A 6811-nucleotide genomic window follows, 5' to 3' on the forward strand; every position below is an offset into this window, starting at 1 on the left:
ACTGCAAGAAAACTACAGACCAACATCTCTAATGAACACATTAAACAAGTAAGTGAATTTAGCAATATATAAAATTGATAAACTATGACTAAAGTGTTTACTTGAGAAATGTAAGGTCAGTTTATTGAAAGCAGTTAATGCAGTTTACCTTATCAGACTTGATTATGATCGTCTCAATAGAGAAAAAGGGGTAACAAAACTCAACATACATTCATGATAAAATAAGCAAATTAGACTTAATCCAGTAAAAACATATGTACAAAAACCTTGTATCTATAGCATACTTATAGTATGTTTTCTGCCTAAGATCCCCCTAGTATCAGTAACAAGACAAAGATTGTCTCCCACCACTCATACTAGAGTGGTCCCAGCCACTAAAATAAGGCAAGAAAAAAAAAAAATAAAAGGCTTAGTCTGGAAAGGAAGAAATAAAACTATTTTTATTTGCATTTAAAAAATTTCTTGCATCCTCACTTTTTTTCAGACAAAATGATCACCTATATAAAAGATCCCATGCAATCCACAAAAAATGCTATGAGAATAATTGAGTTTAGCAAGGTCACACGATACAGGATCAATTTATAAAACCCCACTGTATTTCTGTATATTAGATGTAAACAACTGGAAATCAAATTAGAAAAAGACAGCACCATTTACAATAGCTCAAAAAACATTAAATAGTCAGAAAGGGATAAATCTAACAAAACGTGTTAGAAATTATATGCTAAGAATTGAAAACACTGATGAAATAAAAGGAAAACTAAAACAGGTATCTCATGTTCATCATTGAAGACAAAAATGTCAGTTCTTCCTACAATAAACTACAGAGCCAAGCAAGCTCAACCAAAATCCCAGCAGTCTTTTTTGGTAGAAGTTGACAAGCTGATTCTAAAATCTATATGAAAATAAATACAATCTATATGAAAAAACAAAGGCCCTAGAATATATAAACTAGTTTGAAAAGGAAAAATACAGCTGATTTCAAAGCTTAGTATAAAGCTACAGTAATGAAGACAATGTGGTACTGGTAAAAAGATAGACCTATACAGCAATGGAACAAAGTAAGATTCCAGAAAAAGTGACCCACACAGATGGTCAAGTGATCAAATGATCTGGGAATATTGGTCATCCCTCAGCAAAAACAAAAACCCCCCTCAAAATCTGTATCTCACATCATACATAAAATTAACTCTGAATGTAAAAATCTAAGAATTCTAGAAGAGCTTTGCACAGTGGCAGTATCGTAGCCAATGAGGTTTATCTGAGGCGCGATTATTGCTAATTGAAACTAAGAATTCTAGAAGGCATCAGAAAAAATCTTTGTGATCTTTGGTTTGGCCAAGAATTCTTAGGACACAAAAAGCATGAACCATAAAAGAAAAATGTGATAAAATGAAAACTTGAAGGGTGTCTGGGTGATGCAGCTGGTCAGGCATCCAACTCTTGATTTCAGTTCAGGTCATGTTCTCAGGGTCGTGAGATCTAGCCCCTGGGGCTCTGGGCTCAGCACTGAGTCTGCTTGTCCCTCTCCCCCACCTTCTGCCCCTGCGCCGCTCAAATGTGCTCACTCTCTCTCCCCCTAATTTAAATAAATAATTTGAAAAAAAAATGAGGAATTTGTGTTATTTAAAAACACTGCAGAGAAGTGAAAAGACAAGCCACAGGCTGGAAGAAAATATTCACAAAACCCCTATCTGATAAGGATTTTTTAAAAATGCAAAACACATAAAGAACTCTCCCAACAACAACAAAGAAATATGACAACCCAATTTTTTAAAAAAGATTTTATTTATTCGAGAGAGAGAAAGAGAGGAAGAGCACAGAGAGAGAGAGAGTGAAAGGGAGTGGCAGATTCCCTGCTGAGCAGAGAGCGTGATGTAGGGCTTAATCCCAGGACCTGAGCCGGAGGCAGACGCTCAACCGACTGAGCCACCCAGGCACCCTGACAATCCCAATTTTTAAAATGGGCCTGCACATGAACTTTATAGCAGTTAGTGTGTAAGTGACAAAAACCGGAAATAACCCGAAAGTCCATTAACTAGTTTACAGATAAACAAACTGTGGTATATCCATACAATATACTACTACTCAGCGGGGCGCCTGGGTGGCTCAGTTGTTAAGCGTCTGCCTTCAGCTCAGGTCATGATCCCAGGGTCCTGGGATCGAGCCCCGCATCCGGTTCCCTGCTCCGGGGGAAGCCTGCTTCTCCCTCTCACACTCCCCCCTACTTGTGTTTCTCTCTCTCTCTCAAATAAATAAAATCTTAAGAAAAAAAGACTACTACTCAGCAATAAAAACAAACAAAATACTGATACAAGGAACATGAACCTCAAAAGCTTTTTTTTTTTAGAGAGAGAGAGACAGCAGGGGGAAGGGCAGGGGGCAGGGCAAAGGGAGAAAGAGAATCTTAGGTAGACTCTAGGTCCAACACAGGGCTCCATCTCACCACCAACATCATTACCTTAGCCAAAATCAAAAGCTGGATGCTTAACCAACTGACCACCCAGGTGCCCCAAAAGCATAATATATGAAAAAAGTCAGACACAAGTAACTACATACTGTAAGATTCCATTTACAGGACATTCTGAAAAAGGCCAAACTCTAGGGTCAGAAATCAGATCAGTGGTTGCCAGGAGCTAGGGTGAGTGAAATGGACTAACTATGAAGGAGCTTGAGGCAAAATTTTGGATCATGGAAATATTGTTTGACTGTGTTAGTGGCTATATGAGTCTATGCATTTGTCAGATGTCAGCAAAGTACACAGGTGTAAAGTGTGAATTTTAGTATCTGTAAATTATACCTCAATAAGCTTGACTAAAAAAGCCCAAGCAAAACAGATTTCCCAAATTGTAATGTTTTGCTTAATGTCGAACAAGTTTACCTCTTCTCCACATATATTCCTTTTATTAAAAAAAGATTTTATTTGAGAGAGAGAGTGCAAGTAAGAGAGCATGAGAGAGACATCACGAGTAGTGAGCAGCGGGGAGGGGCAGAGACAGACAGACAAGCAGACGCCCTGCTGAGCAGGGAGCCTGATGCGGGGCTCGATTCCAGGACTCCAGGATCATGACATGAGCCGAAGGCAGACGCTTAACCAACTGAGCCACCCAGGCGCCCCTCCAACATATTCCTAAACAAATCTTTTAAACTATAAATTATCCTCATTTGGAACTAGACAAATAATACTTCTTGTGCATTCCTAAGGCCTGAAACAGCACTTTGTATGTATTATCTCATTAAATCATTCCAACAACACTATGAAACTGAGGTCGAGAGGTTTGGTTAATTCTAAAGTTGGGATTTAAACCCAGGTATGTGGACTCCCAAGATCTTTCCTTCTATACTTCACTGCCTCCCCAAATCTTCAAAGACAAGGACTAAATTTTATATTCTTTACTGTTTAGCATATAACATTCAATAAAAGCAGACACTGTTGAAATATAAGAAACACCTTCCAAACTGAGTATCTTATCAAGTAGGATCTAAAGAAGGCTGCTTAGTTGGGCAAATACTCCCTTCCCCACTCTCTTCACACCATCTACCTTCTCTCTGGTTTAGCAACATAGTCCACCAGGAAGAGGCACTCATTTGTTTATTTCCCCCAAGTCTCCTCTGCAATTTCCTAGCCCAGCAAAACATCTCTTAACTCAGGATGGCCCTGGGGATGAGGCTAATCTGTTAATACTCCAGAGACCGCAGTTTCTATGGACAAGGAATGATGATCCAAGATCATCTTTCTCAGGAATTATTTTCATAACTAGGGAGGTAAAGATTACTGTTTTATGGAATAAAATTAGTCACATCATTTCATTTGTATTCCCCTATATAGTCCAAGATCATTACTTCAGTTGCCAATTTTCTCAACTATGGCATTTAATAATTCTTCACTGGAACAACTGATCCCCTTCCAAAAACAGCCCTGTTCTGACATTCTTCTCATTTACAATGCTTTAGTTTTAATGAACAGAAAACCAACCATGAAATTTTCTCTCTCACATAACAAGTTTGGTAGTAGGCAAGTTCCAGAGGTGATTAATTCAGTGGCTCAAAAATCATCAAAGACCAAATTTTTTCCATTTTTCTACTCTGACATCCTTAGGATGCTGGCAGTTATAACTTCGTAGCAGTCTCACAACAAGCCTGTGAGTTTCATTCCAACTGCTGCTTGATAGTTGGCTGGCATGAAGAAAACAATTTTCTGATATATACTACGGAAGGCAATTTAGAAGTACCTACAGAATTATTTTTTTTCCTATAGAATTATTTTTAATGTGCGTATCTTTTGATCTTGCAATTCGACTTCTAAGAATTCAACTCACAGACATATGTAAGTGGACAAAAACAGGTATGAAGATGTTCAGTACAAAATTCTTTTTAACAGCAAAAAACTGGAAACAGCCTAAAATATCCACTAATACAACAGGTGATTACTTAAATTGAGAGGCCCATACAATGGAATACATCACAGCTGTTTAACACAGAAGTATGTCCAAGTTTTTTGATAAGAGTCAAGCTTCAGGGAGTATGCTTACGTAAGTAAAACTTACCCATGACACCAAAGCACAGGCAACAAAAGTAAAAATAGATAAGCTAGGTTACATCAAAATTAAAAACGGATGTCCATCAAGACATAATCAACAGAGCGAAAAAATCTATAGAATGGGAGAAGATATTTACGAATTGTTTATCTGATAAGGGGTTAATATCCAGACTGTGTAAAGAACTCCTTCAGCTCAACAGCAAAAAAGTAACCTGTTCCAAAATGGGCAAAGGACTTACAACAGACATTTCTTCAAAGAGATAAATGATCAATAAACATATCAAGAGACACTTACCACCACTAACCATTATGGAAATGCAAATCAAAACCACAATGGGACATCACCTCAAAACCATTGGGATAGTTGCTATCAAAAGTAGAAAATAGGGGCGCCTGGGTGGCTCAGTTGTTGAGCGTCTGCCTTTGGCTCCGGTCGTGATCCCAGGGCCTTGGGATCGAGCCCTGTGTCGGGCTCCCTGCTTGGCGGGAAGCCTGCTTCTCCCTCTCCCACTCCCCCTGCTTGTGTTCCTGCTCTTGCTATCCTCTGTCAAATATAATAAATAATCTCAAAAAAAAAAAAGTAGAATATAAGTTTTACCAAGGATGTAGAGAAACTGGAACCCTTGTGCACTATTGATGAGAATGTAAAATGGTGTAGCTACTGTGGAAAACCCTACGATGGTTCCTCAAAAAGACTTCGGGTATATGCTCTCAAAAAAATTGAAAGTAGGGTCTCGAAGAGATATTTGTATACCTTTGTTCATAGAAACGGTAAGACGGTTCCTCAAAAAAACCTTTTTGGGGTCAGGCACCTGGGTGGCTCCAGTTAAGCGTCCGACTTGATTTCTGCTCAGGCCATGATCTCAGGGTTGTGAGATCGAGTGCCATGTCAGGCTCTGCATTGGGCCTGGAGCCTGCTTAAGATTCTCTCTCTTCCTCTCTCTACCCATCCCCCACATCTTTAAAACAAAACAAAAATATGTGGGTATACACTCAATTGAAAACAGGGTCTTAAAGTGCATTACTCATGACAGCCAAAAGGTGAAGGTAACCCAAATATCTACTGACAGTTCAATGCATAAACAAAATGTGTTTTATAAACATACAATAAAATATTATTCAGCCTTAAAAAGAGAGGAAGGAAATTATGACAGTATACAACATGGATGAACCATGAGAACATCATGCTAAGTGAAAAAAGTCCATCACAAAAAGACAAATATTTTATGGTTCCATTTATATGAGGTATCTAGATCAAACTCATAGAAACAAAATAGAATGTTTGCCAGGGGCTGGGAAGGGTTGGGAAGTTGTTGAATGGGTACTTTCAATTTTGCAAGATAAAAAAGTGCTACAGACTGTTTGCAAAACAATGTGAACGTACTTAACATTACTGAGCTGTACAATTTTACCAAAAACTGAAATTAAAAAAATTTTGAATAAAAATATCATATTGAGAAACAAACCAAATTATATATACCTGTAAAGAGCTTAGAAGATTAACGGCCTAACTCCTAATAGATAGTTATATATAGAGAATACTGATAGCGAAAAGAACGACTTCTGTTTTTTTACTTTATATCTTTCTGTACTATTGGCATTTTAATTATAAACATGCACTAAGTGAGGCGCCTGGGTGGCTCAGTCAGTTAAGCATCTGACTCAAGATTTTGGCTCAGGTCATGATCTCATGGGTCAGGCTCCAAGCTCAGTGGGAGTCTGCTTGAGATTCTCTCTCTCCCTCCCCTCTCTCCCCACTTGTGTTTTCTCTCTCTCAAATAAATCTTAAAAAAAAAAAGCATACACTAAGCTAGGATTTTTAAATTCAATTTTTAAAAAGTTTAGTGGATAGGGGACAGAGCCTGGGTGGCTTAGTCGTTAAGCGTCTGCCTTCGGCTCAGGTCATGATGCCAGGGTCCTGGGATCGAGCCCCGTATCGGGCTCCCTGCTCCACGGAAGCCTGCTTCTCCCTTTCCCACTCCCTCTGCTTGTGTTCCCTCTTTCGTTATCTCTGTCAAATAAATAAATAAAATCTTAAAAAAAAAAAAGTTTAGTGGATAAAATTTAAACTCTAGGTACAACAGACTTAAGTTTTTTTTTTTTAGATTTTTTATTTATTTGAGAGAGAGAGACACAGTGAGAGAGGGCACACAAGCAGGGGGAGTGGGAGAGGGAGAAGCAGGCTTCCCGCAGAGCAGGGAGCCCGATGCGGGGCTCGATCCCAGGACCCTGGCATCATGACCTGAGCCGAAGGCAGACGCTTAACGACTG

The 6811-nt window shown here is 38.8% G+C and overlaps 1 non-coding gene across 1 annotated transcript; it reads left to right on the forward strand.

Moving 5' to 3' along the window:
* The first annotated feature begins 1221 nt into the window (after positions 1-1221).
* Positions 1222-1363, forward strand: LOC116643609. The gene has a single exon (XR_004301576.1). It is a non-coding gene; the product is annotated as a U4 spliceosomal RNA (small nuclear RNA).
* Positions 1364-6811: the final 5448 nt, after the last annotated feature.

The sequence above is a fragment of the Phoca vitulina genome, unplaced genomic scaffold (genome assembly GCF_004348235.1).
Source record: "Phoca vitulina isolate PV1807 unplaced genomic scaffold, GSC_HSeal_1.0 scaffold26, whole genome shotgun sequence".
Classification (NCBI taxonomy): Eukaryota; Metazoa; Chordata; class Mammalia; order Carnivora; family Phocidae; genus Phoca; species Phoca vitulina.